Source organism: Ictidomys tridecemlineatus, chromosome 1 (assembly GCF_052094955.1).
Source record: "Ictidomys tridecemlineatus isolate mIctTri1 chromosome 1, mIctTri1.hap1, whole genome shotgun sequence".
Taxonomy (NCBI): domain Eukaryota; kingdom Metazoa; phylum Chordata; class Mammalia; order Rodentia; family Sciuridae; genus Ictidomys; species Ictidomys tridecemlineatus.
Genome location: NC_135477.1, coordinates 61,870,446 through 61,893,449, shown reverse-complemented (window position 1 = coordinate 61,893,449; position 23,004 = coordinate 61,870,446). Strand labels below are relative to the sequence as shown.

General features: G+C 38.3%; 1 protein-coding gene across 5 annotated transcripts in view; it reads left to right on the top strand.

Moving 5' to 3' along the window:
• Bicc1 (BicC family RNA binding protein 1) overlaps positions 1–23,004 on the top strand; it is a 274,906-nt gene that overhangs the window by 35,154 nt on the left and 216,748 nt on the right. The window contains exon 1 of one of the 5 annotated variants that reach the window (XM_078041884.1): positions 907–1,149. The exons of the other annotated variants lie outside the window; for them this stretch is intronic. The gene's annotated coding sequence lies outside the window, so the exon portion shown is untranslated. Of the gene's footprint in view, positions 1–906; positions 1,150–23,004 lie in introns of those variants that run through there. 5 annotated transcript variants of the gene reach the window in all.

The window sequence follows — 23,004 nt, the reverse complement described above, 5'->3', positions numbered from 1 at the left end:
ATCAATATCTTATCAATTCTTCCTCCCAGCCTCTGATAACTGCCATTCTTCTCTTTCCTTTTACAAGTTTTATTTTTATTTTTTTAGTTTATACATATAAGTGAGATCATGCAAAATTAATCCGTCTCTGACTCTCAGGACTTTTATAATTGGCAGTCTGTAGTTGTAATTACAAAGTGTAATTTTACAAAGTGTAATTACATTTCAAAGTATAATGTTACTTTTATTTCTTAAGCATACTACTAAATTGGATTTGTTGTTTATGTTATCCCATATAGTATTTTTGACCAGAAATTAATAAATTGTGTTAAAGTTTTGTTTCTTAAACTACCTAACTAGGTGATTTTAGAAAATTTATAATTTCTCTTGATACTCAGATTCAGGGACTAGATGATATCTCTAATTCTGATTGAAAATGACCTCATTCCTTGTGGCTCATTATAATATGTGCTCTCTTCACAGTGATATTAAAGTATATTAGAACATTACATGTAAGCCTGTGGCTTCAGACAGTTTGATTTTTAAAATTTTTATTTTTAAAATTTTTCTCTTCATCTGCCTTTTTATTGCTAAGTGTTCCTGTATTTATCTCTGAATATTTTCCACTAAATTATGGTTTTATTATTTTGTGTTTTCCAGTAAACAAACTTTTATAGGGCTTGTTCATCTCTGAGCTTTGTTGTTAGTAAGTAGGTTTTCTCAGTAAATACATAAAAGATTCTGTGGCGGGCAGAATAATGACCTGCCAAAGATGCCCATTTCCTAATCTCTGGAACCTGTGAATATGTCACTATGGCAAAGGGGAATTAAGGTGCAGGTAGAATTAGTTTGCCAATCAGCTAACTTTAAAATAAGGAGATTATCCTGGATCATTCAGGTGGGCCCCATGTAGTCACAAGGGTGATCAGTGAAAGAGGGAGGCAGGAAAGTTAAGAGTCAGGAGAACACTGTATGAGGACTACTTGACCGGCAATTGTTGGCTTTAAAGATGGGAGACCTCCATGAGCCCATCTGGAATGCCCAGAAGCCTCCAGAGCTGAAAAAGGCAAGGAAACAGATTGTCTAGAGCTCCTGGAAGGAATGCAGCCTACCAACACCTGGACTATAGCGTGAGACCCATTTTGGACTTCTGACCTCCTAGACTGTAAGGTAATAAACTTGTGTTGTTTTAAACCACTAAGTTTATGGTATATTGTTACAGTAATGATAGGAAACTTATATTAAATGTCTTGTACAGGAATATAGTATAAATTAATATCAGAAGTAAATGTTTTGATAGCATTTACAAAGTCTATCAAGACAAGTAATTTTTTTGAGAGGTAGGCTACCTTACTTTCAGCCTTTTTTTTTTTTAATGAACATTGATTTTGTATACTAATACTCTGTGTCATTTTCAAGGCTAGCTTTTCAGAAGTTTTGTCAATAAAGTGCAAAAATAAATTTGGAGGGTCAGGCTGGATCTGGATGTGAAGGAGTGATAATAGTGTGCCTTCTTGGTTGATTGCAGAATTGGAGGGCATGGTGATCTGTAGGACTGAGAACTGAATACTTTGAATTTGGACTGTTTGGATGCTATGGAGCAAGTATTCTTTTATTTTTATTTTGTTGTTTTTTAATGGTTAATCTTAAAATGAGTTATATTTTCTCAGCGATTTTTTAAAGGGACATTTTTGTTGGATCGCAGGTGAAGGCAAAAATTGATTGAACTCATAGTTGTTAATTCCATTATTAGAATCAGAAGGAGTTAGGAAGACTTAAAGAGGTCATGCTAATTCTATTGTTGAGGAAAGCTGAGGGTCAGCAGTTAGCTTAGGTTAGCTCAGCTGGTTTATTGTAGAACCCTGAGCAGGACTTAGGTCTTGGGACTGTAAATCTACTTATCTTCTGTCTTCCTGCATATAAATGTAGTTCAAAATGGGAGAATTTTAGGCACATCAAGTTGAACTTAATTGCTCCAGTCAAGCCTATAGTTATGCAATTATTATAAAAATATTTTCATAGTGAATGCTCTTATTAAATTAGTAGTCATTGTTATACCTCAAGCAAACAGGCATTCTTATTTTGTGGTTCACTTTCTCAAGTTCCTCTTTTCTTTGGTTCTTCCTTCTTCCTCTCAAAAGCAATGATTTTGAAAGTCAGTACAGTATAAAAATGCAAAAATAAGATAAAATGTGTTTGCTTGGCATATAATGGATGAGAATTACTTTGTGTATTGAACCCATGTAATATAAAACTTTTCATGTGGCAAAATGAAGGGCCTAACTTAAAAACATTTACTAATGTTGGTTTACCAGTTTTTAAAGTACTTATCTGAATTATGTGTAAACTTTTCTATCCAACTGTGTTAGCATTATATTTAGTTAGGATTATATTATAATAGGGGGTATATTGTTGTACATCTCTTTTTCTATTTTACATATTATTATTTTACCTTTTCTTCATACGCTTAATCATGCTGTTTCTCTTTTGGCTTTGGGTCTGATGAAGAGCATAACTAAATGTGTAAACTCTGAACTCATTTTAGATTTGCACGGTGGTCTAGATTTTTTTTTTTTAAAGAGAGAGAGAGAGAGAGAGAGAGAGAGAGAGAGAGAATTTTTTTTTAATATTTATTTTTTAGTTCTCGGCGGACACAACATCTTTGTTGGTATGTGGTATTGAGGATCGAACCCGGGCCGCACGCATGCCAGGCTAGCGCGCTACCGCTTGAGCCACATCCCCAGCCCAAGTGGTCTAGATTTTGTGGCAAATCTAGATATTAGTTCCTTTAACTTTGTCTTTCAAAGTTAAAGGAACTAATATTAAATAACTCACATAACGGGGAGAATCAAACCATTATTTTAGCTAAAGTTGTTTAGATCTAGAGTGGTTATTTGGGGGGAAAGTGCATCTTTTAGATTTCCCCCCCATATTTTTGCATTACCCTTCTATGGTGTACATTATGTGCTTTTCTTTATTCCTATTCTTGTGACGACTTCATAAAGGTCAGACTTCTACGGCTGAAGAGCATGGAGGCTGTTGGGACTTTTTTCCAAGTAGCATGCTAAAAGTTGTGAGTTGTGGTCCCATATATTTTAACCCGTTTGACGGAATTAATTATTACTCCCTCACAGCATTGCCTTTGTGTATTGTCGGGGAAAGAGTTGACCACCCACTTAGTTAAAAAGTAGAGTAATTGGTAATACTGTCTGGTGTCTTAGAAACATCAGGGTGGAAAGGCAAAATTTCTCTTCTGATCCTCAAGATCAAAAAAGGGAGAGCTGAGGTCTAGGTAATGAGGCTCTCAGTAGGGGAAGTCAGTTAGTTTTCAGTGAGCAGATCAGCATTCTTATCTCTTCTCATGATAATGATTAGCAATACTTTGTGAGGGGAATTTCAGCGAGTGAAAAATATGGGTCACTGAGGTCTCTCATGTGAAACTAAATGTTGGCTTGGCATCTCTGGAACTCAGACGGTAGCCAAACAGGTTTGGCCTTGGTCAAATAGTTTTAATCATTAAATGGAAATGGATGAAGTTGGTGAACAAGTTTAGTGGCTTCAAAGCCTCCAGCTTTGCTTGGAGGAGAATCAAGTGAAATATTTCACCAACTGTGTTGTCACTGGAGCCTCAGCTATGTATACGGGGCCAGTTTCTCTCAATGTGACATTCTACACTAAGGATCACAACTATGGCTCCCACTTAGGTTGCATTTGAATAAGAAGTCATATTGAAGCATGTATTTAAGAAATATTTTCACTTAGTTACTTAATTATAGTATTTTGATAATTCATAAATCACAGGATAAGAAAGCCTATTTGGCTGGGCATGGTGGCACATGACAATAATTCAGCAAGGCAGGAGGTTTGCAAGTTCAGGGCCAGTCTGGGCAACTTACTGAGACCCTATCTCAGAATAAAAAAAATAAAAGGGGTTGGGGTGTAGCTTAGTGGTAGAGCACTCTTGCATTCCATCTCCAATATTCACCTCAAACCCATTTGTAAGATTGTGGCTCTTTAATTTAGATGGATTGGATGATGGTTAATAGAATGACAAATTATTAACTTGGGATAACTGTGAAAGTAGGATTGTGTTCAGAATGCTAGTCTCTTACTGCTGATTGAGAAGCCTGGATTATGTCTAATTATTGGTTTGGTGTATGCAAGTAGAAATGATGCATTTTTCTTGTTTTCAGCTTTTTAGAAATTTGTCAATTGCATTATTATGACCAAATTGACCTATTATTTTTATTTTATATGAGGAAGAGTGTGTTTTCAGTAATTCAAAGTCTTGGAGGGCAGTAAATTCACTCAGCATAAGTTTGCAGCATGGAGATTATGCTAAGCGAAGCCAGCCAATCCCTAAAAAACAAATGCCAAATGTCTTCTTTGATATAAGGAGGGCAACTAAGAACAGAGCAGGGAGGAAGAGCATGAGAAGAAGATTAACATTAAACAGGGATGAGAGGTGGGAGGGAAAGGGAGAGAGAAGGGAAATTGTATGGAAATGGAAGGAGACCCTCATTGTTATACAAAATTACATATAAGAGGAAGTGAGGGGAAAGGGGAAAAAAACAAGAGAGAGAAATGAATTACAGTAGATGGGTAGAGAGAGAAGATGGGAGGGGAGGGGAGGGGAGGGGGGATAGTAGAGGATAGGAAAGGCAACAGAACACAACATACACTAGTATGGCAGTATGTAAAAACGTGGATGTGTAACCGATGTGATTCTGCAATCTGTATACGGGGTAAAAATGGGAGTTCATAATCCACTTGAATCAAATGTATGAAATATGATATGTCAAGAGCTTTGTAATGTTTTGAACAACAAATAATAAAAAAAAAAATAAAAAAGTTTGCAGCATGGTTAAGGGTACAAAAGGGAAAAGAACTTTAATCAAGAAATGTTATTTATAGAATTTAGATATGGATTTAGTGCAGATTGAATCCCTCCAAATGCCAAATTTTGCTGTTAAATTTTGCATTTGATGCAGAGCATAGGAACTTTGAGTTTTTTCAGATTACTTTTCTCATTGCTTATGAATTTTTAAATATCATTTAAAACAATATAATTATCTAAATATTGTTTGCTACAAAATCAAGCAGTTCTGGAAAAATTAAGAAAAGAATCTTTTTTTTTTAAATACATTTTTGTAGGTGGACACAATATCTTTTTTTATTTTTGTGTGGTGCTGAGGATCGAACCCAGTGCAAGGCAAGAGTTTTGCCACTGAGCTATAGCCTCAGCCCAGAAAAGAATCTTAAATACTAAGATACCAGGTCAGAGAAGGACATCCCAGGCAAAGGAAAATTTTTTTCTCTTATGTCTGGTTTTTCTCAGTCCTACTAGGCTTCCATTAAAAATATTTTTTTCTTGCACTATTATTATTTTTTGTTTTTGTGGATCATCTTGAGTAATTTCTTCACATGGAGTATATAGTAGGCAGAATAATGTCCCCCAGCGAGGTTCATGTCCTCATTCCTGGAAATTGTGAATACTGCCTCATATGACAAAAGGGGCTTTGCTGATGTGATTAAAGATCTTGATATTTTGAGTGATTTTTCTCTGGTGGGTTTCTTTTAATATTACCCTTTGATATTCTTATTTGGCCTTTATTTTTGAAAGATGTTTCCATTGGGTAAATAATTCTGGGTTGACAATTTTTTTTTCATTGCTTCAGAGATGTTCCACTGCCTCCTGGTTTGCATTGTTTCTGATGAGAAATTGGCCTTCATTATTGTCCTTATTTGTATCTTTTTCTATAGTCATTTTAAAGATTTTTGTCAACATTGGTTTTAAGCAATTTGACGATGACATATGTCAGTGTTGTTTTATTCGTGTTTCTTGTGCTTGAAATTCATTGAGCTTGGATTTATGAGTTTATAGTTTTCATTAGATCTGGAAAAATTTTAACCATTGTTTCTTCAAATATCTTTCTGTTCTTCTTCTTTTGGAAACTCCAATTACATGTACACTAGACTGCTTGAAGTTGTTCCATAGCTCAGTGTTGCTCTAATTTTTTCCCAGTATTTTAAAAAATCAGTTTTAGTTTCAATTGCTATGACTTTTCAATCCACTAATTATTTTTCCTGCAAAGTCTAATGTGCTCCTAATACTAGCCAATATGTTTTTCATTCCAGACATTGTAATCTTTATCTCTGAAATTCTTTGGGGTCTTTTGTCTTACAATCTTCGTTTTTCCCTCTAGCTTTTTGAACAGATAATAACTACTTTTTTTTTAAAAAAAAAGCTTTTTGCCTGCTAATTCTACTATATGATGATTCTGGGTAGATTTTAGTTAACTGATTTTTCACCTCACGGATTGTATTTTCATGTTTCTTTCCATGCCACGTAAATTTTTATTAGATGCCAAACACTGTGAATTTTAATGTGTTGGCTCCTGTATATTTTTGTACACTTGAGCTTTGTAATGAGGTGAATTTAAGTGACTTGAGCCTTTCATGTTTTGCTCTTAAACTTTCTTAGGTAGAACCAGAGCAATATTTAATGTAGGGTAAAATTTACCTCCTACTGATGCACAGTTCCAAGTAGTTTATCTGGTATCCTCTTAACTACAAGCTTTTTCGCTCTGACCAGTCGGGGCAAGAGGAGCGCTGGGAAATCCTCTAACGCTTTTAAGATGGTTCTTGGGTAGTTTCCTCACATGCATGCGTGGATCAGCACTCAGCTGAAGACTGAAGAGGAACTGCTACACATCTCCAGAGGTTTTTGTAGTTTTCACTATTCTGCCCTGAAAACTCCAGGCATCTGGACACTCCTGATCTCCCAGCTCCACCTCCTCAACCCAGAGAGACTATCAGGCTCTGCTTTTCTCCCATGATCTTTGTGCTGTCGTCTGGAAACTTTCTCCAAGCAGTAAGCAGATTGACTTGGATGGGTTACCCTGTTTGTTTCCTGTCTCTCAGAAATCACTCTCCTTTGTTCCTCCGTGTTAAGTGTAAAACCATAGTGTAAGATGTTTTATTCCTTTTTTTAAGTTGCTTCCAGTGTGTGAGGGTAAATCTTGCCCCAGTTTCTTCAATTTGGCCATGAGAGGACTTCTTCTTGCCTTATCTTCAAGCGACATTCTTAGTGTAATTTGTCCCTTTGGGTTGCTATAACAAACATACCATAGACTGGGTAGCTTGTAAACATCAGAAACCTATTTCCCACCATACTGGAGTCTGGAAGTTGAAGATTAAGGGGCTGGCAGTGAAGATGTCTGGTGAGGGCCTGTTCCATATAAATGGCATCTTTTTTGTTGTGTCCTCACATGAAGAAAAGGGTAAGGAAGCTCTTGGGACTCTTTTTTTTTTTTTTTAAATAGGGGCCCTAAATCATCTCCCAAAGGCCCTACCTCCTAATACCATTACCTTGAGGATTAGATTTCAGCCAATTAATGTTTGTGATACAAACATTCCAACCTTAGCACTTAGGATTGTCTTTTTGATGTTAACTTCGTAATGATTTGTTTAATAAAAACATCCAGACTTTTATTCTTCTGCTTGAGACATGAAAAATAATGTTTTATATATACATTTAGGAAACATATGATGACTTATCTGGAAGTCTATAAAATATAGCAGATTTTTTTTTCTGAGTTCTATCATAATGCTGAAATATACTATGCTTAAAGTTGTAAATGACTCACCCAACTAAAAAATGATAGCATGCTTACTATGTGTATGTGGGTGTGTGTGTTTAAAATTTAAAATTAGAATGCAGTCATTTTATAGGTTGTATCTATTTTTTGGAGTGCATGAGATTTTAAATTAGAAAACAATGGAGTATTTTAAAGTGCCCTCTGGTGTCTCATAGCAACAGCAAACAAATAATTTTCTTTGGATTGCATTTTTATAAGTGATACAATTTTTAATGATGTGAGGAGGTTATTTAAATTTATTGAAAAAAGTTGCCAGAAATTTTTCTAAAAGTTTGTGGTAAGATAGGTTACACATTTGCGTATCCAAAGGCTGGGCTTAATTACTGATAGAATCCATGTCTGTACAACTCTTTCCTTTGGCTTTCAAGTAGAAAAGAAAAGAAAAAAAGCCATGTGCTATTGTGTGATTGATAACTGATCAATGATAATGTTTGAGGAGGGTGAAAGGAGAGTGAAAACTGGCAACATATATTAAGCTCATCTTAATTAAAAATTCTTTTGTTTGAATTTCATATTTTTTTTGTTACACACTTAGGCTTAATGCAGTAATTTTGAGTTGTTTTCAATCTTTTTCTATTCTCTTTGTGGACTGCTCTAAAATTTGCATGGTTTTGAAGCAGTCTTTCTCACAGCACTTTGCTTGTAGTTATTGTTTATTTGTCGTGGCTCTAAATCAAGTCCATAAACCAGAAAATGGTTTTGGCTTCCTGAGTGAGGCCAGAAGACATGTGGTGGTGTCTGAAGCAGTGGGGCTGTGCTTGGCTTTGTGGGCAACTGGAAGTGATATTGATCATCTCAAAAGCACCAGAAGTGTGTAAAGTGCTCTCACATTTTACAAACTGATACTTTGCGAGGTCACAGTAAGCTACCCCTCAAGTCACTCATTGAATTCTAAGGCCGACTTTTTCGACTCCTTGGTAGATGTTGTTTCTTACCTCTTCCTCTTGGACTTGGGTAAAGACACCTGTTGACCTCTTCTGGTGCCCCTGATCCGTTTTCATGAAGCTCATCCGGGAGGAGCACTGGCCTGTCAATTAAGTTGTAATCCAGAAGGAGCATTGGCCTGTCAATTGAACCCTGATCCAAGAGGAGCATTGACCTTCTGGTCAGTTATAGTATTGAACTAGTCTATGGGAAAATCCCAGTGCTTTATGCAAACCATTGTAATATGACTTTAGTCAACGTGGCTAAGACTGGTTAGAACAATTTATTTAAGAAAAATACATTAAATGGTATACTTTTAGGAATAATCTATTTTAGCTGTGATTTACTTAAGAATATCTATGAAATGACAAAATTTTGCCCGTTCCATTTTACATAGTACTGGTATAAAAAGGAAAATAAGAGTCAAGAGTTAGTGCTGGCACTTCTGGTAACCCCCTTCCTTTTTTTTTTTTTTTAAACCTGACTTACCTATGAATAATTTTTGCTTCAACTCATCTGTCAGAGAAACTTTTATTGTAAGCCGAACCTTCCAATGTTTCTGAGACTCATTATGGATTCATCTTCTGGGTATACTGTCAGCGTTGTGTTTATGTCAGTGAATTAGAAGATTACATAATTTTCAAATTGATTAAAAAGATGCATTTCACATTTGGGATTTTATTAAGCCTTACGCTATATGTATGGCATTTAAGCTGGCAGGCACGTATGAAGGACCTTTATCAATCAGTCATTAGATATTTATTTCATGTCTGTTGTGTCCATGTTCCTGGGAACACTGTGAATGAGACAGGCCTAGCGCTCATCTTTAAAGAATTCCAGCCAAGGATTGCTGGAATGTTGGAACTTTGAACAGATGCTGAGCAGAGCTTGTTTTCAATCCTGCTGTCCAGGAGCTGGTCAGTCAGATTGGCCAAAGTTCTCTGTCTCTACGGCCTGTCTTTTGGGGATTTAGGAAAGAGGGTAAGCCTGTGAGTCAGAGAATAGACCATCCCTCATTGTTCACTGCAGCTGTGTACCCTGTCTCTGTCCCATTTTGGCCCCTGGAAGATAGCACTGAATTATAAGTGAAAGGCACAACTTTAACTGGGAAACTTTGTCATATGAAGTAGATCTCTTTTTGTTTCAGGTTGTAAAATTGATTCATGTTTTGAAAGTCCCTGAGAACATTGTGCTGTCTTTAACTTATCTAGGAAAGACCCCGGGGGTGTGCGTGGGGGGTACGGTTAGTATGTATTAAAAAGAAAGGTTATAGGGTAAGGTTGGCCCAGGTTAAGTATCCAGTGCAAAATAAACTTTTATTTCTGTTTCTTTTACTTCTTTCCCTCTTTATTCCTGCTTTCCCCCTCTCTTTTCCTCACTCTTGTTTTTCCTGTAAAGCAGAGGGATAAGAAATGCTTGAGAAACTGTGCTGCTTATTATTCCCATCTATGAGTGGTGACTGTGCATCTATGAATGAGTAAAAACATGGAGTATTTTATATTATTGTCTTTTGGGGAGTGAATATACAAATTTTAAGCTTAGCTGTGTCCCCCTCTTTGTTTTGTTTTGGCAGGGCTGGGGAATTGCACCTAGGACCTTGTACATGCTGGGCAAGTGGTACAGCATTGAGTTACACCCTCCAGCCCTCCTTACATCTTTAAGACCTATAAAATACTTTTTAAAAGAAATGATTGGTGATTAATATACTAATTCCAGAGCATCTATTTCCCTGAACCTGAGAAGGATCAGTTAATAATCAGAATGTTGTTTGGTCACAGCATAGAAAAGATCTTTAAATAAAATTAAAAAAAAAACTTAACAAACTAATGTGGCTTTTAGTGGAAAAACATTCAAATTTAATTGAATATTTCTAGGGAACCAAAGCCTGTACTTTTAACTACCATGTCATTAAAAATTGTTTTCAAGCATATATTCTTTTGATTCCTAAAATAATGAGTGTTCCTTATTAAAATAATTTAAAAGAAACATCAAGAAAAATAGGTATCTCTCTTGCAGTGATTTGTGGGTTAGTTCTGTCAGCCTCCTTTTGGAAGCCAGAGTAACCCCCTCTCTATGTCTGTATTCTAATCCCCAAACCTGTAAACATGTTAACTTAGATGCTGTAATTTTCCATTGCTATAACATCATATGTGGGCAACATATAAAGAAAGGAGGTTTATTTAGCTTGTAGTTCTGGAGGTTTAAGAGCATGGTTCTAGCTCTGGTGAGGGCCCCTTGGCTGCATCACATCATAGTAGATGGCACCATGGTGGAAGTGCTTGTGAGGACAGATCGCATGGAGAGATGGGAAGCTAGAAGTGGAGAGGACCCAGTGGGCTCTTTTAGGACCACTTACTCTCTCGGAAGCTAGTGTTCCACTAGGACTATGTTAATCCTTTCTGAAGCAGCAATGCCAATGACTTCCCACTAAGTCCCACCCCTCTTTTATTTATTTTTTTAAAACCTACAAATAAAAATTGTGTGTACATTTATGGTGTTTTGAAATATGTATACATGTGGAATGGCTAGATCAGGTTAATATATGCATCACTTTACGTACTTAACCATTTGTGGTAAGAACACTTAAAATCTATTCTTTCAGCAGTTTTCAAGTATACCATGCACCATCATCAGTTGCAGTCAGTGCCCCTCCTATTTTAGATGGATATTTATTAATACATATTTCTTGTACATATTAATGGGGGTTCACGGTGATATTTTCATGCATGCATACAGGGTACATGTAGGTCCCACTTCTTAAAAGTTCCATCACCTCTCACATGAACCCTTAGGGAAATACTCAAACCGTATTCTGTAGTTAAGGGACTTGCAGATGTGATTAATGATCTTGAGATGGAGAGACTATCCTGGATTATCTAGAATACCAGTGTAATCACAGTGTCATTTTAGGGCAGAGTAGGGAGGAAATGGGGAGTTTTGTTATTCTCTTCTAGAACAGGCCAAAGTAGAAAGAAGAAGAAATGGTGTTTAAGTCCATAGCTAATTGGAAGTGGCTCACTGGAAGCTTTGGAGAAAGGATACTTAAACTGGACAATATTAGCAAAAAGCACAGTTGAAAACCTGAAGGGAGAAGTATCAAAAGGTGTAAGAAGGAAAACTGACAAAGAGGGGTAGGAAGAAAAAGCCACCGACACAGTCCGGGGCTAAGAGGAGAAGTGCTTGCAGCTGTTGGCATCTCTGGAGGCCTCTGATGTCGTGATTAATGTGCATGATGATGGCCTGGAATGGACTATCATCTTTCATATCTCATGAAAAATGGGGGACATGTTTAAACATGTTCATGGGAAACTTTTTTATGTTTATGCTTAATTTAAATTTTGTCATTGTTATCATTTAGGGTATAAACTTTAGTTTTCTGTGGTGGTCTAGTCCCCTAAAGCTGAGGTTTTACTGTACAGTTTATTAATCAGCCTTTACTGTAATCCTTCTTCAACCCTCTTTTCTCCCTTTAGAAGAGTTATATAGAGAAAGAAAAGACAATGATTTGTTACATCTTAGAAATTATTGTGTGTTTGTGTATATGATTGGTTCATTTGACTTTGTTTCAATGTTTGATTTTTTTTTTTTGCATCCCTGATGAATTCTGTGACTAGAGTTGCCTAGCTCACCAAGACATAAAATGACCACTGGCAGTTTAAAGTTGAGGTTTAGCTGGGTGTGGTGGTACACACTTGTAATCCCAGCAATTTGGGAGGCTAAGGCAGGAAGATCTCAAATTCAAGGCCAGCAGGGGCAATTTAGGGAGAACCTGTATCAGAACAAAAAATTAGAAGGGCTGGGAATGTAGTTCAGTGGTATAATGTCTCTGGATTTAATCTCCCGTACCGTATGCGCATATGTGCACACACACACAGACACACTTGAGAGTGAAATATTTAAAGCAACTAATAAAAAAAGATTATTTACAATAGCATTTTGAAAGTTCCTTGTGTCTTTATCATATAATAGGAATATATAATATAATAGGAATCCTGTGGACCAGTTGTGCTTAGAGTGGTGGGAGGTGTGCGTAGGGAAGGCATAGTATCATCCCATTCTCAAGTGAACTTCTTATGGATCCTCAGGCAGAGGGTACAGCAAGTGCAGAGACATTGAAGTTGGGAAGGGCATGAAAACTTTGGAGAACTCAGAGGTTATATGATCAACCTGCTTGGGGGTAGAGTAGGGAGGATATGAAGAGTTTTGTTATCCTCTTCTAGAATAGGAAGTTTGAAGTCAGTAACATTTTGCTCTCCACATTTTCTGGCCATCTAAGTTTCTGCATGGGCTCTCTTGTCCAGCGAGGAGATCCACGGAACAGGGTAGAGGAGAGTGTGGCTGTGGAGTTGCTAATCAAAACCTCTGGAGATAAGCAGGAAGCAGATTTGATTTTATTGCACAGTTACCATGTATATATACACAGGCAGTAGCTAAGCAGATTACAGGCAGCCACCAATGCGATTTCTGCTCACTGTCCTTGCAGCGACTGATCGAGGAGTGGGCCATGGAGCAAGTGCAGGGACTGCAACACATGGCCTCATGCCCAGGACTGTGCCTATGGGGTATGCAGCCTGCTGCTCACAACACGAGGGGAGTGGCCTGCCACTCACATGCCCTTAACCTATGCCATGTATGCAGTACTCCACGCACCTGTCCCCACAAGTTTCAGTCATTTATTTCATAGGTTTACCTTTGTTTCCTTCTCTGTACCTTCAGTGGGGCTCATAGTATCCATCTCTAGGAGAGCTAAAAACAGGAATAAAGATGCAGAAGGTGGAGCATGCCACCTGGAGTCCAGAGTTCTCCCCAGGTACTTCCTTCCTTTCCCTTGTTCTCCTCAGGGCCCGCCCCTGGTAACTGTCCCTGGTACTTCAGGAGGCCAGATCCCACTGCACATGGCATGCAGAGGTCCAGGGCTTGCATAGAAAGGGGCTGGTGGGGAATGCCCCTCACTCAGCATCATTTGGTGTGCTGCCTTCAGGTTGGTGGCTCCTCAAGAGCACCTCACCCTGGACCCAGGAGGATCTGTTCCAAGGCCTTCTGAGGCTCATTTTGAATTATGTAGCACTTATTTTAATGTTCCAGTGGGTTATCTCTTCACCTCAAAGATTAAGCTGAGAACTCCTTCTGGCAAGAGTGAAAGGAGAGGAAGAGGGGCTGCCGGCCAGCAAAAACAAGAGTCGAAGAGAAACTTGTGTACAGACTCCCACATCAGCACACCACATCTACTCACAGAGGTTTCTCAGTCCCCACATCCAGCCAGGGTGTTTTAGGTAAGGATTGGTCTTTGTGTGGATGTTTGTCTTGGGCTTCCTCACACTTTTCCTATTCCCTGGGCTCCACAGCCCACCCGCTTCTCTCCACTCCGTGGATTATCAGAAGGGAGAGGGGGAGAGTCACATCTGGAGAATCACACTTGTAGGAACTGTACGAAAATACCAAGGCCTTTCTAAGGAAGGGGGATTTCTCCCCTGAGCTGCTGGGCTGTTGGTTCTCATGTTGTGGTTTGGAAGCAGGAGAAGGCAGTGGCTGCTCAGGCTTCCCCACTGTACCCTTTGTAGTTCCTCAGGAAAGGGATCTGTAAAAAGACAAATCAAGATGCTCCACTTTTAAAGTTACGCTTGAGTTTTCAGCTTGGGCTCTTCTTTTCCCCCTTTCCCCCAATAGCACAGAGGTAGGAACCTGGATAGGTTTGGTAAAAGCAGAGGACAGATGCTGTCTGTGTGTGTTTTAAAGGTGATCAGCAGGGGGAAATGGCGTTGCAGATTGGGTTATGTGTAGAATACAGTTTGTACATGCAATGACATTCACTTGGAGATGGTGTGGCTTAACTTTCTAAACTACACAATTTCCAGGAAGCTCTCTAGTCTCAAATCTCTTTAATTATACAGTGTTGCGTTTTTTCTTCTGGTTGCAGTTCCTCTCACCGCAAGGAACATGTATACATGTCATAATATTTAAACATCTTGAGAGACACTGTAATTGAAATGGAATGTCAGGAATGTCTTGGGGGCAAGCATTGTTTACGGATCTCCTTCTGTCCTGTAACTTTGGAAATTATGGTTCAAGATGATTTCTTAATCAGCTGTAGTAAGCAGTAAATAGGCAAACATGACAGCCCAGCTAGAGACCAGTAATAAGATGAACGTCTGTGTATTTCTTGATTCTAGGGAGTTCAAAGTACCCAAATCAGAAAATGCACTTAAAAACAATAGATGCAGTGTCCAGTTGTGTCAGCATTAGAGAAATTATCTTTGGCTAAGGTTGTCTTCTATCTTGCCTTGCAATGTTGAAATGCGTTCTGTAGCGTGATGCCTGCATGTGCTTTTCCTGGCTTGCTGCTCTCCTTGGTTTGGCTCTGGTAGACTTCAAGGTTTTCCAAGTTGGCCAACCTTCTTGATGAACTCTTTGAGCATGATAGGCTGGAGGCGATGGCAAGAGCAGCCAAGATGACTGGATTCTGGTATTTAAGAGGATGAAGTGGAGCTATTTAGAACAGACGTACACTTACTTGTTTCAGTTGATCCTGTCTTCATAAAGGCTGCTTTTCAACTTTAGAATTGCTTCTTACTTTAGCTTTGTATGTTTATCTTTCCCTTTTAATGTTCTAGCCATAATATATTTGAGTCAGCAGAGCTTAGAATTTGTGCCTAATTTGTGCAAATACAGCTTGGAAACTTAAAGGTTAGGGAAGTTACATGCAAGTAGGGAATTTAACTTGAACCAGAACTGTGTATTTCTCAGACCTGAACCAATTTAACCTGGAATCACAAAGCCAATTGCTAATTTAGCATCAACATAGCATAAACAGAAACAAATGGGTAGCAAGTGTAGTTTTGATTGTATTCTTCCAGATGTTCTTACTTTTCGTGAAACATAAAATAGGATCTCAATTACCTGTGTTTGTGAAATGTTTTACGACCTCGTTTCCATTTTGGGTTTGCAGAAGTACTTCTGCTGATAGTCTCTTGTTTTTTTTTTTTTTATATAGAAATAGTTGCTTGACTCTGGTCATTTTCACTACCCAGCAAAAGTATCCACCAGTTTCTCATTCGATTTTCCATCATCTGCCTCTGGTATGTATTCAGTGCACTTGAGACTCACTGTAGGTCAAATATTTGAATCATGAAGCTGGCTTTCCTGATTTCTTATTCTGCTTTGTAGACTGCAAAGAAAGGCACTATGACCAATGTCTCTCTTCCAGAACTGGACAATTCTAAATGGAGTCATAAGATTTCAGAGATTTGCAAGATTTGCATAATTTTATTGGAATGAACCTTTTTCTCTCCACTGGGCCTATTGAAGAATGCAGTTCATGGTAGATGCTTAATTACATACTTGTTGAATTGATATCTTCAAGCAGAACATTTTTGTTGATGATCTTGCTGGAAGCCAGATTGAAGGAGGCTCCCCATATGCAAAAACTACATTTTCATGGGGATTCCATTATTAACTTAACCTGTTCATATCCACCCTTTTCACATTTTCTTTTAAATAGTTATATGTCCTAAAATAATATATGCCTAAAATTGAAAGCACAAAAGAAGTCTCCCCTAAGCCGTGTGTGGTCACACACACCTGTAATCCCAGTGGCTCAGGAGGCTGAGGCAGGAGGATCACGAGTTCAAAGCCAGCCTCAGCAACTCAGTGAGATCCTGTCTCTAAATAAAACACACACAAAAAGGACTGGGGATGTGGCTCAGTAGTTAAGTGCCCCTGGGTTCAGTCCCAGGTACCCCACCAAAAAAATAAGTCTCCCCTAAATATACATCTGTTATTTATATCTACATACAGACCTAGAGCCCATACTTATATTAAAATATGTAGAGAAAAATTATGGGACAAAATATTAGCAAGGATTATATCCTAGAGATGGGCAGTGTGAGAAAACCAGACAACCAAAGGGAAAACGTTTGACGCTGCTGGTTCCCCAGCATTGGAGGGAGGAGGGATGAAATATGACAAACACTTTCTGTTGTCTCTACTTATTCTTTGATACCACGATTTTCTGTTCTGTCATGTTCATCATATAGGTATTTGGTTTATTTTGATTATCCTGGGGATAAGAGTGATCTGGTGCTTACTTCAGTTTTCTTAATATTAATGAAAGGAAGTGAAAGCAGAGAATTCATACTTGCCTTTGGGTTTTTTGTTATCTGAGGTTTTATCGTGCAGACACAACACCTTGATAGGGCTTGAATTATACAAGCAGTATGTTTTCTCTGCAGTATGTTTTCCTCTCTCTCACTCTCCCCCCCCCTTTTTTTTTTCTTCTTCGTGTTGTTGGGGATTGAACCCAGGCCCTTGTGCATGTGAGGCAAGCACTCTACCAACCCAGCTCTTTCCCTAGCAGAGGGCTCTCATTCTTGATCTATTTTCTCTCCCCACATTTGCTCTTTTTCCACTTGTGAAAAGGACTGTCTTAGTGGTTGTGCCATGATAGCCCTGGTTGGTTGAATTACCATCTTCTCTGGCTTTGGGTCCATTTTATAGTACCTATTTCCATGAATGTTTGTTCTCCTGACTACTTTTCTTAGAAGGATAGCTCACTATATTCCTCATAAAGTAACCAGATTCTGAATTACATTCTACAGGTGGTCAAATTTGACTGTTGCCATTAGTGAAGATCCTGGCTTTGTGGGGCAGAAATCTTAGTTTTCAAGCCCCTTCTAGGCTCTTCTTAATGTTAGTTGATAGTGTTGGATGAGAAAAACATAAATATATCTGAGGCCTAGATGGTCTGAGAGAGGTTTTACTAAGCAGTCTGAAATCGGTCGTTTGTTTTGTAATTACTCAGCTCTTTTTTTTTTTTTTTTTTTTTTTTGGTGTGGGCACCTGTAGTGTCAAAGTAGCAAAGGTGAGTGCTGTAAGTGTCAAAAAAGCCTATTGAACAGGCAGCGTGTAGTGACAAAAGCAAATTTCGCAGAACTCTGCCTCACATGCAAATATAAATGAGCAGGCCAAGTCATGCAACTGTAAGCTCAGGGAGGTTCTGGGCTTCTCTGCTTTCAGTCCTCTGACCGTGCTGTACATGAGATGTTCATGAGGCAGAAGGGAAGTTGTTAGAGCAGCTTTATGGACTTCTGGTCATCCATCAGTCATCCACAGAGTTTGGGGGCATTGACCTTTCTCACTTCATATTCCTTGTGTAGTTAAGAGCCAGGAATACCCTTTTTCCCCCCCTAACCATTCCACATTTTAAAATATCAGTATTTCACCTATGAAAAACACTTTTAACCTTCAGTTTCCTAGTAAACAAAGCTGCCAGCATTCAGAAAGATAAAGAAAACTTCAGACTCTGCAGTGGAGACCTTCAGCTGCTACGGAAGCCCTCCAGGGCCATGTTCTCAGCTGAGGCCAGGGTCGAACCAACTTGACATACTTTTGTCACATGAGCCGTGAGCTGTGCTCAAGTATTTTGAAGATAATTACAGACAACACAACAGGAAGTTGTTTTGTGATTTTTTTTTTCCCTCTGTATTTGAGAATCAGATGGGGTGATGCATTTGGACACAAAAATGTTGAAATATAAGGAACATTTTTGTGGTTGATGGGGAAAAATTGGAAACACATTGGCTGTTATGACTGTCCTGGAAAACCTGGGACATGTGTTTGCCAGAGTAGGCCCTTTCAGTTTGCTTGTTTTGAGGCAGTTGCAACTAGAAAATGAGATAAAAACACAGAATGCAAATGAACAAACCACTTCTTTTTGTAAGATATACATGGGTATTAAAATACTGCTTGTTAATAAATATAAACTTAATTATATGTATTAGTATCAGAGCATACACAGCCTTTTACCTTCATCAAAACTTTCAAACTTTTCAGTCTTAGGATCCCTTTACATTTAAAAAAATTATCAAGGATCCCAAAGGAAATTCCATTTGTATGGATTATAGCTATTGATACTTTCTGCCCCTCTCCATGTGTGTGTTTGGTGGTACTAGGGACTGAATCCAGGGGCTCACTTGCTCTACTACTGAGCTACATACCCATTCCTTTATATTTTTTATGTTGAGACAGGTTCTTGATAAGTTATCTAGTTTGGCTTCAAACTTGTGATCCTTCTGCCTCAGCCTCCTGAGTAAGGATTATAGGAGTGTGTCATTGCACCTGGCTTGACTATATTTTTAATCAAGAAGAATTTAATGTGCACTTGAACATATGTTTTAAACCATTGCATATTGCTAAGATTTTTTTCATGAAAATTCTTTATTTTCTAAAACAATTTAGTGAGATGAATGACACTGTTTTATGCTCTGCAAGCCTTTTGAGTATCTGGTATATTGGAAGAGAGCTGGATATGCATGTCTTCCTGGGCATTCCTTTGTCATGTCACTTTTTTTATTTTGCTGTGCTGGAGCATAAAATCAGAACTTTGCATACACACTGTCAGTCTTCATGTAGCCTCTGAAAAACAGTGTATACCTGTTAGGTAATGAGAATGAAAAAGGCAAAAAAATGACTTAGCATTATTATGATAATAGTTTTGAGCTTGCAGAACCCCTGATGGGTATCAGGGACTCCCCAAATGTCCCTGGATGACACTTTGAGAATCACAGCTTAATAGTTTGAAAAAAATGCTGTACCTCCCAGTATATGTGTGTTCCTGATGTTAGATTTGAGAAGTTAGTGCTGTCTCCATATACAGCGGAGGTAAACTGGGAGTCCAGAAGGCTTACCCTGGACTGTTACATTAAACCCCTCAGCTATGAGACCAGCCAGTATTGACATAAGTCTTCTCATGTGTCTGCTTTTGTGATTGTTTCTTTCCAGTGTGTATCTTTGTTTACCACGGGGACCGTCTACTTAGAATCCAGGAAAAAATGAAGCATTTATCTTTGTAAATTTATTTTTGTGGTACTGGGGATCAAACTATCTTTTATTAATGCAGTGGCATAATGAGAGATTAGTTATCTGCAGAGGATTGTAGCTTTGGATGATTTTTTTGAAACATTCTATCAAGTTTTCATCTGTAATTTTTAATGTTTGGCATTTATGAGACTAAGTGATAATGTTTAATATGTTTTTTTTTTTGATGTGTGCTTTAAGTAGGTGATTTGAACACAGTAGTTTTATTTTCTCACCTTATGTGGGTTATTGTTCACATTCTAGAAGAGTAACTGGATTTGGCAGAGTGTCACATAGCCCCTAATTAACTATGTTTATACTCTCCACAAACTTGTGTCTTCATGGAGGTCAAAACAAGTCTCTTTCTCAAGCCTTTCAGGAATAAGTCTGTTATGTAGGATCAGTTTTAAAATTTCAAAACTGCAGTGCACTGATACTATTGTACAGTGTAAGAATTCTTAATATTCAATAAGAATGAATTACAATGGGCTGGAGTGGTAACTCAGTGGTAGAGTGCTTGCTCACCACAGGTGAGGCACTAGGTTTGATCCTCAGCACCAGATATAAATAAATAAATAAATGTATTGTGTTCATCTACCACACACACACACACACACACACACACACACACACACACACACACATACACACACGACTTACAAGTGAAATGAAAACTACCAGAAATACATACAAAGTATAAGCCTGAATTTTTGTGATTTCCTGTATATTCAACTATTTTTGAAGTTAATAGAAGAATAAATGCTTAGCCCCACTTTCTGTATTACTCTTTATTACCTCCTTGCCATCTGGGAATACACAGTTCATGTGTCAGCAGTGGTCCCACAGTGGATAGCCTTGATGTCCATTACTGCCACTGTGCCTTCTCACATAATTCAGACTGAGAATTTTAGGTATCTTTGTCTTTTATCTTCAATCTCAGTTTAAACTGGAGAATTATTCTTCTCTGTTTCCTCAAAGGATATTTAAACACTGTCAAACACTGGACCCTGTTATAAAAGGTATGCATACTCAAAGTGTGAGATTAACAAGGTCCATTAAAATTACAAAAATTAAACAACCCAAACCAATTCAAGTGACACTGTTATGAACCTTATTTTCTCATTGCATAAGATATCACTTCTGACTTGTTTGAGGGAGAAAATGATGGGGGGTGGGTAGGATGGAGGGCGGGAGAGATTTTCCAGATGTCTTTAGTTAAGGGGAAGAGTGGGTGATTGCTTATTTTTACTTTATGGGATTCTTACATAGTTCTTTTATTGAAGGCTTGTGATGAGGGAGGAATGGAACAGAACTACAGCTGGTCAGAAGGGTCAACAGCTGAGAAGATGGAGGAAAAGAGACAAATAAGTTGGCTGTGCCAAAGGCATCCCCAGGAGATAGAGAAAGCGACTTTGATCCACTGAGGTTGGTTTCCAAGGTGCCCAGCTGTCAGCTGGACCTGTGCTTAGGTCAGTGCTAGGGCTCCTGGGCACTCTCCATTTAGTGGTTGCTTGCCATGTGCTGGGCAGGGGCTGATTCTTTTTTTACAGACCCTCACTTAATCCTCACAATAGTTTGAAGAAGGAGGCTAGGAGAACAGTGAGACTTTTGGAGGTGGGATGTTTGTTCTAGATCATGCAGATAGGAAGCAGTGAGGCTGGAAGTGGAACCCACATCAGTCTGATGCCAGAGCTGTTACTCTTCAAATTTAAGAGGTTGTGGGTTGAGACTGAGGAGGATCCACAGGAAAGCCCTAGGCATGCCTGGTTCATCAGCATCTGCTTGCTTTAGTGTAGTTTCCTAGCAATTTCTACAGTACTTCTCCAGATAAAGAAGATGGAAGATGGTGAAATAGCTGTTTCCAGAAACATTTTTAAGGAAGTCAGAAAGAGGCCAAAAGGGACTTAAGTTTCTCCAGAGAGGAAGTTGAGAAACTCAAGTATAGCAGACCACTAATGCCAGATGTTATTTATCCAAAGGTTTTTGGCCACATTGCAATACTTTCTGGATCTCTTTCTCGGCAATCTTTCCCAAGCTGCTTTGAGCTTTTAAAATATACATACCTGAATTTGAAACCACGATCATTTAATCCAAAATATGCTCTTAAAACTCTAAACTCTTTGTAATAACAATGGTAGAGGCACAGAAGGAATCACTCCAAGTGATTATTTGAAGTATTATTTTATTTCAAAGTGGAAAAAAATATTTCTGAACTAGCGACTGTTGCAACTAGAGTAAGCTGTGTTTTTACTTAAAAAATCATATTTATCCTTCTTCTTACTACATATATGTGGAATGTTTCCTACTTAAAATTTTAATTATTATCCCATAATGGAAGGTTAAAAGGAGATTTCATTGTAGCTGTCTTTGATTTCTCTTCCTAAATGGTAACAAAAACTTTTCTGTCATTGGAGGGGGGAAAATCACTTATTGCTCTGTGAAGGGTGTGGAGAGGTGGATAAAAAAAAAAGGAAAATTAAAATTTTCTCAAATATAAAAGGGTATTTATTCATAATCTCAATTTTCTGATTTTTTTCCTTTGTGTCATAACTTGTAGCATTGCAATTGTAACATCTTTACCTTTGATCATTTTTTGATCTCTGCATTGGAAATTTGTTTTTTTGAGTGGGGATTAAACTCGGGGCACTCATTCACTGAGTCACATCTCCAGCTCTATTTTGTATTTTATTTAGAGACAAGGCTTCACTGAGTTGCTTAGCACCTCATTTTTGCTGAGGTTGGCTTTGAACTGGTGATCCTCCTGCTTCAGCCTCCCGAGCTGCTGGGATTACAGGCGTGTAACACCACACCTGGCTTCATTGGGAATTTTTGAGTTATTATTTTTTGTTCCTGAGACTTTAAAGAATCTCCTCTATTGTTGCTTTTTATTTTTCTCTCAGTCCATTCTGCAGTTGGCCTTTGTCTTTTCTGATAAAACTGTGGCCGTGCATCGTGCTCCAATACACTACCCTAATTGATGGAAAACTTTTGGGGATGTATTGTTCTGGTTAATCTATTTTTCTTCTTAATAAAGAGTCATAAAGAAGTGGTTATCTTTCCTTCCCCTTTGACTGACTGTTGAAAATGTTCCTGAAACAATAGCCCAGATTTTTGCCTACGTAAGCACAGTGGAAGGGATGGACTGTTGATGCAGAAAAATTTGGGGTACTCTAGAGGGACTTCTAAGTACCACTTCTCTCTACGTATGTGGTAAATAGAGATTTGAAAGGAGTGGGGGTAAACAGCTTCTAACATATTGGCTGGAGAGTCAAGGTCTCTGGTTGCTGGGCCTCCTACCCACATCAGAGAGAATCTTCAGGAGAATGTGCATCCGAGCCTTGCTCTCAACAGGGGTGGGTAGTGTGTTGGGCCAAGTGTAGCCTCCTTTCTTGGGTGAGTGTGTGCTTCTTGTTTACTGCTGCTCATGCACAGCTAACCCTCTGCACCCTCTCCTCTGGTACACACCAAAGGGGGAAGCCAGACCTTGTCGGTACCTTTGAAGAGCCACTCAACAGTGGCTCATCTACCTGAATCATGACTAATCCTCACATCTGGATTTCTTATGGGTTGATTCCTCACAAAACTCTGT